Genomic DNA, 12,278 nt, shown 5'->3' on the forward strand with positions numbered 1-12,278 from the left:
AGGCTAGGTCTATGAAAGGTTAATACATTGTACTCAACATGATATTAGGGGCTGTCCAGAGGGAGAGTTTACTGCACACTAAGTTGACATGCATTAGTTGGTGTGATGTACTAAGCAGCAGTAGTAATGGGCACATGGGACAGCTGTGCCGTTTCAATTTGAATCACTGTGACACATGGCGGGGGCTTGATGTGCACTAAGCATGCAGTACTCTGGGAGGGCACCCCATAATCTGCTGAAGCTTTATTTTGCAATATTTGTAAGAATAAGGAAGAAAGCCTTAACGATGGGTGGGAGGCGGAGGTGCAGAGACTTGCCCAGTGGTATGAGCAGCCAGCAAGGGATCAACTATAAACTACCAGAGCAACAATGTAAGGGTTGCATTTTGTTCTTACTTGGAGGCTGGTACCTGAAAATGTGCAGCTGTCATCCCAGAGTCAGGAGTGAGACAGGATTTTGAACATTGGAGTTGATTTCATGGGTGCTAGAAACGGCACGTTATGTCACAAAAGCATACACACAGCGTAAAATAAAGAGTAAAAACTTACAACACTGCTCATTTGAATACTGGTGGGTTTGCATGCATCATTCATTGTAGATGCTTTGACTTTTTACATGGTTTTTATTGCACAAATTATGCCAGTAAATATTAAAAATAAAACTTTGAAAAAAAAAATCATTGCGAGTAAAAATGTTAAACATGGAGACACAGCTAAAGAGTGAACAAGGGTGATATTCACATATAGTGAAGTGGAAGGGGCAACATACACACAGTGAGGGGGAGGAGAGGAGACTCATGTTCACAAGCAGCCTTACATTTTGCCATTGCTGCTTCTGCCTTCTGGGATTGTATGTCGGGGTTCAAAATTGCAAGATACATTGGATAGCTCAAAAATGGTGGGCTCCCACGTGGTGGTGTTCTTGCTGCCCCTTGCTGGGCAGTTGGAGCTATAGCAGGAATATCTGCTGGTGTTCTCAGTACTCTATACTCCAGGAGCTGCAGAGTATAGCTGGGTCTTGGCTGAACGTACTGCATTGTCTGCTGGCATATTAGCAGCATGTTCCGCCTGTTCATTGCCTCCAGGAGATGCTTCTGCATGTCTCTGTCTTCCTCTAAAGTGCCTTTGGTCATGCAATGCTGTCTTGGGCCAGTTCAGTGTTGTCTCTAGATAGCAGCCTTTCTTCTCTCAGATATCCAAAATACTCTCCTGTTCTCAGTAGTTTTTCCTTGATTCTGTGAGGAGGGCTCCAATTATCTCTTCTTTGGACCTCTGATTCTTCCACCTCAGGTTGGCCTGCTGCTCAGCCGTTGATAAAGATCCTGTCCTTGGGGTCTCACCACTGCAGGTATCGTGGCTAGGGAAGTAGAGGGGAAAAAAACAAAGCAGTTATTGCTTGTACTGATTCCACAGAAGAAATTGCAGAAATTTTTGTTATCCTCTTTTTCTGAGTACCATTCAATGTAATTCATCGCAGCTGTTAGGAGACCTCAGAGATGGTAAATGGTGGTGCACAGGGGCTATATTGGGATGCTGGGATTTATATTCCCAGTTTGGGGGGTTGCAGTTTATGCTATGCCTTGAAGGATATGGGTGGAGGATGTTCCTAGTTTGGGGCGGGGGAGAGGAAGATTGTAAAGCAATCTCCTCTAGGCTGCCCTGATCCTCGATGATATTATACCAAGAGAGGTGACTAGGAGGCAGAGAAGGTGCTTTTTCAAAAAGGCAAAGTGCAGACCAATCAGATATGCTGTGATAGTATTTACTAAGATGGTCCCCTCCCCGTCAAAAGTGCTGCAGGAGTGGAAGGGAGTCACAAGCTATGCCTGGGCAAAGATTATGCTACCATGCTGCTAAACATCTGTTCTAAAATTGAGCAATTTCTCACTTGTAGATTCTGCTTCATCACCCCTGCAGAAATTGTAGAGAAAAACAGATCAGGTTCTGCACTGATTGTCTGAAACTTTAATGGATTCCAGTCTGGTTCTATGAAATATGTAAGGCTGTGAATCATACTGCACCTTTGTTTGCTTGATTGCAACAATGATGAACATCAGCCAATTGCCTTAACTGTATTACTATACTATCCCTAACATAGTCTTTTCATGAATGAATCCCTATTTGAAATGCTGTTACAGGTACATACACTTCATCTGGGACCACTGGCCATATCATCGGTATAGGCAAGCAATGCCCATGCATGTAAACTGTGAAAACTAACCAACTCCCCCACTTCCCCCTTGTAACAACTGTTTCAATAAACTTTTGAATTTCACACAACTACATAGTTTCATTATTTTAATCTGCTGTGCAAGGGGAAGGGAGAAGCAGAGGTTGTAGCTGCACCATGAGGCCAACATTTTGAGTAGGCAAATGGTGTTGCCAGGGGGGTGGGGTGGGGAACATGGATATGCATCTTCAGTGGCATGGGTTTGTAGACAGTCAATGTTAGGGCATCAGTACAAGATAGAAGCCGATTACCTGGCCCAGCCACCATTTTGAAAATGTTCTTGAGGGAGCATAATTGGGGGAGAGAAGGAGGGAGTTGAAGAGGCTGCTTGCTCACATCCTCTCAAAACACTAATGGTCATTGGGCACCTGGATCTGAAGTTAGCACAGCTGTATAGTCTAATAAATTGTAAAGATAGAAACATACTTACATGCCAAGGTACCTTCAAAAGCATCCTCCTCCAGTCCCCTGGGCTGGATTTAGAGCTAGGAAGGCAGATGGCCACCCTCAGGGTCCCAAGTTCTTAAGAGATCTGGCTGTACAGGGAGATCTCTCCACTGTCTTCCTCCTCCTCTGAAGAGCCATGGTCAACCTCAGTGGCAAGGAATTTGGGACCTTTAATGGCGTGTCACTAAAAAATCCTGTCCAGGTCCTCCTCAAGGAGGCCACATGGGCACAACCAGACTTGTTTCTGGAATCCCTTCTGGCCAGCATCCCAGCTGTGACCTTTTTCAGTCATCAGCTTAGGGATGTTCTCAAAAAATTTCTTTTGCAGTGGTTGGTCGCAAGGACTATCTGCATTGTCACTTCTCCCCAGATGGTGAGGGGATCAAAGATCTCATCACAGCTCCGAATAGCTGCACAAGGCATAAAATCATATAAAAGTAGGACTGGGACCTTGGGAGGTCATCTAGTCCATCCCCCTGAGCTGAGACAGGACCAAGTAAATCTAGCCATCCCAGACAACTATTTGTCCAACCTTTTCTTAACCTCCAGTGGTAACCTATTCCAGCATGTTGTAAGGCTAATGGAGTAGTATCACTGGAATGACAATTTTCAGAGTAGCAGCCGTGTTAGTTTGTATCACAAAAAGAACAGGAGTACTTGTGGCACCTTAGAGACTAACAAATTTATTTGGGCATAAGCTTTCATGGGCTACAGCCCACTTCATATCTATCTATCTATCTTCTTACTATATGTTCCATTCTATGCATCCGATGAAGTGGGCTGTAGCCCACGAAAGCTTATGCTCTAATAAATTTGTTCGTCTCTAAGGTGCCACAAGTACTCCTGTTCTTTTTTGTAATGACAATATGTTCAAACCCAGGAGCAAATGGGCTGATCATAGCCCTGTGCCATTTTTGAATGGGGGAAGAGGACAGCTGGTCACCTTAACCCCAGAGCAGCATGGATAGAGTCCAGGTATGGAGACAAGTTGGTCACAGATATCCACAAAGCAGCATGGGATAGCAGTTGGAGGACTGACAAAGCAATGCATAAAAGCATTATGTGCACACAAACAGTAGTCCACACTAACTCAATTCACAGTGAACTTACTCCACTTTGAAATTGGATTAAATAATTCACAGCAAATAAGGAGTTAATGTAATTCAAGGGTTTGCTTCATCTGTATGTTGGCACTTTCAATGCACACTAGCTCAAGTTAGAACTAAACCAAACCACCCCATGTAGATAAATGCTTGAAGTGTAGTGTTTACCAGTAAAAGCACTTTAAATTTGAATACAATAAATTACTATACTACTTTGCATTTACATGGCACTTTTCATTAATAGCTGTCAAAATGCTTTACAAAAGGTAAGTACCATTGTTTTCCATTTTTACAGATGGAGACAGATGGAGAGAGGCTGAGTAGCTAACATAAGGTCACACAGTCAGCATCAGAGTTGGGAATAGAACCTAGGTCTTAACTTCCACCCTTGTGATCACGCCGTTAGGCTACAATTCATAACTGTTGCCTGAAGGCTATTATTTCCTGTCATGAGATCAGAAAGCTGTTTTCCGCCCAGGTCTACTTAAGAATGGAATCTATTTTTGCTTACATCTGAAATGCAGAGAGCAAAGCTACCTACAATACTACACAAAACTAAAACTGAAATGGCAAGGGAATTGCATCATGATGCCACATACTTAAGTATGCATATGAATGACTGATGACATCTCCCAATGAAGTTGTTGAATTAGGATCTAAAACTGAAGCTGATAAAGTAGAATCTTGTCAGGAAATTAAAGGAAGTAGAAGATCCATAGCCTAGATGCAATGTCTTTCTGTAGCCCTCATTGGGCAGAGAGAGCAAGAGGAAAGAACAAACTTCTGTGCAGTGTCTTGTCATGTTTTGGCAAATCTTATAAAAAAATCTTCATATTTACATATCTGATCATTTGACATCCTTTGGGGATGCTGTACCTGTCGTTTGATATTTTGCTAACTAGATTTAAATGTACAAAGCAATGTGACCTGTGTAATATTAATGAATTATCTCAGTTATTAAAATGAATTATGGATGTTAAACTAATGGATCTTATCATTCACAAGGAGGGTAATTGTTATGAAAGTGTGTTTCAATCCTGAAAGATAATCAATGGGCAAGGATCAACATATTTTGTATGTGGAGCTGGATTATCATTTTGCTTCTGCAGAAAGTTAAACCGCTAAGGGAAGGAATAAGGCCCAATCAGGGAACGTTGGCAGTGCAGATGCAGGCATGGATTCTACAGAAAGGGATCAACAGTAAAATTATATGGCAGGAAGAGCATAAGCTGCTGCTTGCAAAAATGGTGACAAAAAGCAGACAGCAGTAAATGACCAGGAAGGAATGTGTCAATCAGTACTGTGAGAAGTACAGCACAGATGGGTTAACAAATGCACATGCTTGTCAGAATCTGAGATGTGTCAAGAGAGTGTGTTTAAAACAACTGTAAAGGCAAGCTTAGGAGTAGTACAAGCACAATATGTCTGATGTGATGTAATGTTCTCTCTTCTCTTCAGCTAGGACCCTGAACAATGTACACATGAGTGTGAGATTGACAGTGTGTTCATTGTTAAATATGATCAATCACTGATGAAACACATTAAGGAAAACCTATGACAATTAAGAGTGACAATGACTGATGGCAACGCCAAGAGATACAAAGCTTTGTCCCTGATTTTGTATTCAGGAATTAAATGGGACGATCAAGGTCAGAGCAAATACAGAGCGAGACACAAATAAAAAACACATTACATTCTATGAATGAGAAGGACAATTTAGCTATAAAATGATGCATATCTGTATTCATGCAAAGTACTTGTTTCAAAGAGAAATAATTGTCTGAAGGAGTGTAGGGTTAAGAACATGAGCAGAACAACATGCTTTGTGTCTTCCTGTTCTGTAGGTGGTACTAATGTAAAGTTAGTGAATGAACATCAGGGAAAATTAAGTTTGGCTGAAAACCCTATGCAGTTAAACAGTTTTCTTTTCTGCACTCTTCCCCTTTGGGCTTGACTTGTTCCTCAAAGCATTCTAAACAGTTTTTTACTGTGAATTATTCCAATAACTGTAAAAGCTAGGCTTGTTGGACAGAAGACAGTAAATGCTATTATCTGAGGAGACTCAAAGCCAACCTTTTCCAGGATGCAGATGTCTGTGATATGATTACAATGATTAGTATATTTTCTCGATAGTCCCAATTCCACAGACAGATGTTTATTTATATTACAGAGGTAATTATCCCTTTTTGGGTTCAAGAGCGATACTGGACCTCCTCTAAATCTAATAAGGGTTATTGTATTCCTTCAAAGAGACAAAAGACAGTAAGAGTGAAACTGAATTCTGAATGTTTGTAAAATATTGTAAACAAGGTCTTCGTGTCTCTGAGCAAATATTTTTAGCCAATAATTTAAATTTTCAAGCCTGTGTTACATCACACATTATTAGGGCCCTATCAAATTCACATTGCATTTCGGTCAATTTCATGGTCATAGGATTTTAAAAATTGTAAATGTCTGATTTCAGCTATTTAAATATGAAAATTCAGGTGTTGTAATTTTAGGAGTCCTGGCCCAAAAAGGAGTTGTGGGAAGGGTCACAAGGTTACTGTAAGGGAGGTTGTGGTACTGCTACCCTTACTTCTGCGCTGCTGCCTTCAGAGCTGGGCAGCCAGGGAGCACTGGCTGCTAGCCGGGAGCCCAGCTCAAAGCAGAGCTGCTGCCAGCACCAGTGCAGAAGTAAGGATGGCATAGTGTGGTATTATCACCCTTACTTCACCTCTGCTGCCTTCAGAGCTGGTCTCCCCCCATGAAATCTGTATAGTATAGGATAAAAGCACCCAAAAGACAAGATTTCATGGGGGTGGGGGGAAGCGGGAGACCAGATTTCACAGTCAGAGATGTGTTTTTCATGGCTGTGCATTTGGTAGGGCCTTCAACATTATACATGCAATTTCATTTTTATAATAAAATGAAATTTTTTTTTAAATTTTAATCAGGCCTATTAGTGCTTTTCTGAGCTCTCTCTCGCTCTGCTATTCCAGCCATTTTAGTTTTCTTTGTATATGTTAATATATTCATAGCTGGTGCTTGACTGACGCAACATTTAAAATAAAGGACTGATCGTGTATATTATAAAAAACATACAAAACCATATGGTTTTGATGTTACATTCAACAGACTTGAATATAAAATTATTGATCTTAAATGTACACAGTCACACTGTAGCAAGGCAAACACTCACTGCCGCAGTGCCTCCTGCTGGTCGTCTTGGAAATTAGCTCTCCAGCATACAAAGCGCCTCCTCCTGGTCGGTATCTCTCCTCCTGCTGGCCTTATGTCCCTTCTGGACCTGGTGCCCTTTACCTTGTGGTGTTGCCCCCAGCAGTAACCCACAATCTGGGTCTCTCCTCCCTCGGGAACCCCCAACCCTCTATCCCCACGTTGCCTCAGTGGCTACTGCCAGTCATCTCTAGCCCCCACTCACTGGGGCAGACTGCAGTCTGTAAACTCCTCATCACTGGCAAGGGGAGTTTGGACCTGCTGCCTTTCCCTGCAGCCCAGTATCTCTCTTTAGGCTTTGCACAAGGCTTGCAGCCTGGGGAGTTGCCAGGCTGGAGCTCCCCAGCTCCTCTTGCCTTTCCCCAGCACTTCCCTACCTCTGGTACCCTGCTTCCAGGCAGCTAGGAGCTTCTCTTGCCACTGCTAGAGAGACTGACTTAGCTCCTGGCTCACAGCCCTTTGACTGGGCCAGCAGTGGCTGCTTCCCCAATCAGCCTAGCCTTTTCTCTCAGCAGCAGGGTAATTGCCCCACTATACACACATACAATAAGATACAGTCAAAATTGTGAAACTTGGGAGCCAAAAGTTATGTACACAATAAGTGGCTCGATTTTCCGAGGGCTTAACACCCACAACTCCAACTCTCTTCAGCTGGCACAGGGAGTCCTCAGCACCTCTGAAAACATCAAAGACCCAATGAGGCACCCAAGTTTAATACTGACTTCCATGTGCCTATATATGCATATATTTAATTACCAGCACGTACATTTATACAATCCTTGGGGCCTAATCCTGCAGCCTGTGTAAGGAATTCAGAACCAGGCACATGAGTTAGCACTTCAAGGTTCTGCCTATCTGCATTGAAACCTCTTTGCCAGAACAGTAAATAATCATTTCAAAGAAAAGAAATGGGTACTCTTTGGACATCTTACATTTGCACGAGAATGCTAGAAAACTGGCTGAGATTTTCAAAGAGCGGAGTTAGGCAACAAAATCCCACTAAATCCTAACTAAAGTTGGTTACCTAAACATCTGATGGTCGCCTATCATTGTAAGTATACGATTGTCTGGGATTCACAGTTGGTGATTTGATAATGAAGTCAATATGCAGTATTTACTATAATGGTATAGTTAAAATTTGTGAAGGGAAGAGAAAAAAGAGAAGAGAAAAATAGTATAAAACTCTTTAGTCATTTGTTCCCCTTTGGTTCACAAGACCTTATGTCAAAGAATCAAGACATTAAGATGAATGGAAAAAGTAGGATTATTTTCATAGCCAGATATGAACAAGTGGATGCTACCCATTGGTACTAGGAGTCTGAGTAGGAAAGGAAAATACTGGATCTCAGATGGGTGGATCAATTCAAATTTAGTCACTTTTTTTTAAACACATCTTTAAAGAAATTCTCTGTAAGGAGTGACAAAACTCTGTATGCTCATTATTATTATAAAAGAGAGTGGGTATTAAAATTTATGATTAAAATAAAATTGTCCCCAGGCTACAGATCTTAAATCTAATAGGTATTCATTTGTTGGGTTCTTCTTATATTAATGAATCCAGAAAGTATAGGTTAGTGTGAACTGCTAGCACCTAAATACAGAAGGAGCCTTGGCGGGTATAGAAAATAGAAATTAGAAAATATTTTTATGATGACACAGCATAGATACACTTTTGTGCACAGTTTGTTTTTCATGTTTTGCAGATTAGTGCAATTTTAAATTTAAACTGAAGTTGGAGCAATATTGAATTTAATAAAAAAAGCAGATTTCCCACTTTTCCTGTCTGCATTGTGAGATTCATAATTTATGGTTTTGACACAAGAGCACAATTAATGTGTATGACCCTATGTATTTCAAATATATCTTTATAGTAATTTGTTATGCCTTATAAAGGAAATTACTAGAAAAGTGCAACTTTAGATCTAAGTAAGATTATACATAACACTATTTTTACCAAAGATGCCTTCAAAAAAGAAAGTTAAGAAATCCTCCTTCTATATCACTGCTAGCTTGAGAGACAGGCACTTGCTAAAGAGGATCTGGAGGTTTTAGTGGATCACAAACTGAATATGAGCTAACAACATGGTACACTTGCAAAAAAGGCTGGATTATATTAACAGGAGCATCATATGTAAGATATGGAAGGTAATTGCCCCATTTTAGTGGGTGTATTTAGTCTTGAGAAGAGATGACTGGCGGCAGCAGGGAGACCGGATAATAGTCTTCAAATATGCTAATGGCTATGATAAAGAAGATGGTGATTAATTGTTCTCCATATTCACTGAAGGAAGGACAGGAAGTTATCAACTTAGTCCGCAACAAGGGAGATTTAGGTTAGATATTAGAAACACCTTTCCATCTATAAGGATATTTAAACAATATCAAAGGAGAGGAATCCCCATCACTGGAGGTTTTTAAGAACTCATTAGACAAACCCCTCTCGAGGAAGGTCTAGGTACATTTGGTCCTGCCACAGTGCGGGAAGATGGATTAAAGGACCTCCCAACGCCCCTCCCAGTCTTACATGTTGATTCTGTTAAAGGTAAAAACTGTACCTTTCACCCCCAAAGAAGCCTCAAATTGTACCTTCTTGACCAAATATCTCCTTCATATCTTTAAGTAAACTTCCTTTATAACTGCTACCAGTGAAACTCCATTTTTTTTAAAAAAAAGTCTTTCATAGCAACACCTAAACGAGAAAATTAACTTCTACAAAGTGAGTGTTAAGTTTGGCTCTTAAATAGACTCGGAACAGAGCGCAGCTGCTACACCCCAGTAACAAACTGGTTGTTTTGTTTCTTTTCATTTAGAGAACCCATCCATGAGATGGAAAGCTACTGCCACCTCATACTGCTGTTAAGGTGGATTATTCATGTCTCTCAATCAACTACCACACTCCTTTCTCCTCTGTGATGAGATTTTTTTTTCTTCCAGGTAACTTCTCCCTCTCCCCATCCATGGGCTGAATATATTAGGCCAGAAAATAGATAGAAGCCTGAGTTTTCCTACTGTATACATATTTTCTTTGTGTCTGAATAAACCGCACATTCTTCCCCATTCTTTTCCCTATGCTGGTGTCATCATGGCGTCATTGTTCTTGACATCACTCATAAATTTGAAACTCAAAACCACTTAAAAAAGAACTCATTAGCTACATGTTAGTATCAAACTCTTCTAGGGGAAAAAAAATCAACCCACACCTTAAGATGTTGCCATACCAAATTGTTAGTCCCAACTAGACTATTTATTTCAGGGAAAGTTGCACAAAATTAGGGTGACCAGATGTCCCAACATGAGGGGCTTTGTTTTATATAGGACCCTAGTGCCTTCCCATCCCAATTTTTCACACTTGCTATCTCATCATCTTACAGAGAATGACTATCTAACAAGAGGTGAAAGTTTGTCATGAAGGGAGGCATGCATATGGGGAGAAACTTCGTCCTTCACAATTAAAGCCAGAATTCTGTGAGGTCTTAAATATGGAAACAGAAGCAGCATTGTTATAACCACATGCCCATTACTGGCTGTGTATTTTCGACTGGTTATATGGATAGTTCAACAACAGAGAACAGTCAACTCAACCTTGGCAGAATTCAATGACTACGAAGGAGGAGGATGTGTTGTTCATACATACTTGTTTACCTATCACTAAGGTAATGTCATATTCCTCATTTGTGTTCTATTCTGGAACATTATTTCACAGCATCCAAAAGTATTTAGGTTCTTCATTAAAAAAACCCAAAAAGACACAGTATCTGAAGAAAGCATCCTCTCTAAATATTAGATATGACACAATAGAAAGGAAGTTATGGAGTATAGTGGGAGGAAAATTTGAAATATATCATCTAAATTTAATCTACTCACAACCATTATGAGGATTAGAGACTTTCTAGAACAAATGAAATATGTGTGTCATGCACCCATGGGTGCAACAGAGCAAAGGAGGAAAACTGCACTGAATGCAAGATTTTTACTGCATAATCAGGTGGCTGTCACCAAGGGAAAAAAATGTCTTCATAGATATAGCTGGGGGGGGGGGGGGGCAAAGCAGCTCAGAAGCTAATGCTCTGCAAATTTTATGAAACACTTTCTCCAAATCTAACTTTTCTTCAGTTTTTAATGAAAAGCCAATGTTAGCTTGGTAAGGTATAAATGCAGGACTCAAAATGCAGTAAGAACTGTGACAGGGTCAGGCTAGATGGTTATAGGAGAGTAATAGAAGGCAGATATATTAGCCCCAGGCTAAATAGGTTCCTTTTCCCTGGGTAAAGTAACAGGGAAAGTTCCAGAACAATCAGGAACCTTCTGGAGACAATTAAGACAGGCTGATTAGAACACCTGCAGCCAATCAAGAAGCTGCTAGTCTCAATTAAGGCAGGCTGATCAGGGCACCTGGGTTTTAAAAAGGAGCTCACTTCAGTTTGTGGTGTGCGTATGAGGAGCTGGGAGCAAGAGACACTAGGAGCCGAGAGTGAGAATATGCATTGTTGGAGGACTGAGGCGTACAAGCATCATCAGACACCAGGAGGAAGTTCCTATGGTGAGGATAAAGGTGGTGTTGGAAGGAGGCCATGGGGAAGTAGCCCAGGAAGTTGTAGCTGTCGCACAGCTGTTCCAGGAGGCACTCTAGACAGCTGCATTGTACAGGGCCTTGGGCTGGAACCAGAGTAGGGGGCAGGCCCGGGTTCCCCCCAAATCCTCCCAACTCCTGGTCAGACACAGGAGTCGTTGACCTGGACTGTGGGTTCAGAAAAACGGCCAAGCTGAGGGCTACCGTGAAGCTCCAAGATGAGAAAATCTGCCAATAAGCGCAAGACCCACCAAGGTAGAGCAGGAACTTTGTCACAGAACTTAAGTGACACTTTTTTAATATGACAGCTATTCAATTATTTTGAGTTTGTTTACACCTATAGTTGTGTCAAAATGTACTCAGAAGCATGTTTAAAAGGATACTCCCAAACTGAAACACTAACAGCAGTGTATGAATGGCACGGGACTTCTATTTATTTAGGGGGATTTGTGGAGAACTATGTATGGAAGCTTCCTTTCACTTCTAAATTTATCACAAAAAGAAAAGGAGTACTTGTGGCACCTTAGAGACTAACAAATTTATTTGAGCATAAGCTTTCGTGAGCTACAGCTCACTTCATCGGCATGCATCCGATGAAGTGAGCTGTAGCTCACGAAAGCTTATGCTCAAATAAATTTGTTAGTCTCTAAGGTGTCACAAGTACTCCTTTTCTTTTTGCAGATACAGACTAACACGGCTGCTACTCTGAA

General features: G+C 41.1%; 1 long non-coding RNA gene across 1 annotated transcript in view; it reads right to left on the reverse strand.

Moving 5' to 3' along the window:
* Positions 1-646: 646 nt before the first annotated feature.
* LOC122455871 overlaps positions 647-12,278 on the reverse strand; it is a 59,083-nt gene continuing 47,451 nt past the window's right edge. The window contains exon 3 of the long non-coding RNA XR_006274374.1: positions 647-1,356. This is a non-coding gene — a long non-coding RNA (uncharacterized LOC122455871). The remainder of the gene's footprint in view (positions 1,357-12,278) is intronic.

The sequence above is a fragment of the Dermochelys coriacea genome, chromosome 9, assembly GCF_009764565.3.
Source record: "Dermochelys coriacea isolate rDerCor1 chromosome 9, rDerCor1.pri.v4, whole genome shotgun sequence".
NCBI lineage: Eukaryota > Metazoa > Chordata > Testudines > Dermochelyidae > Dermochelys > Dermochelys coriacea.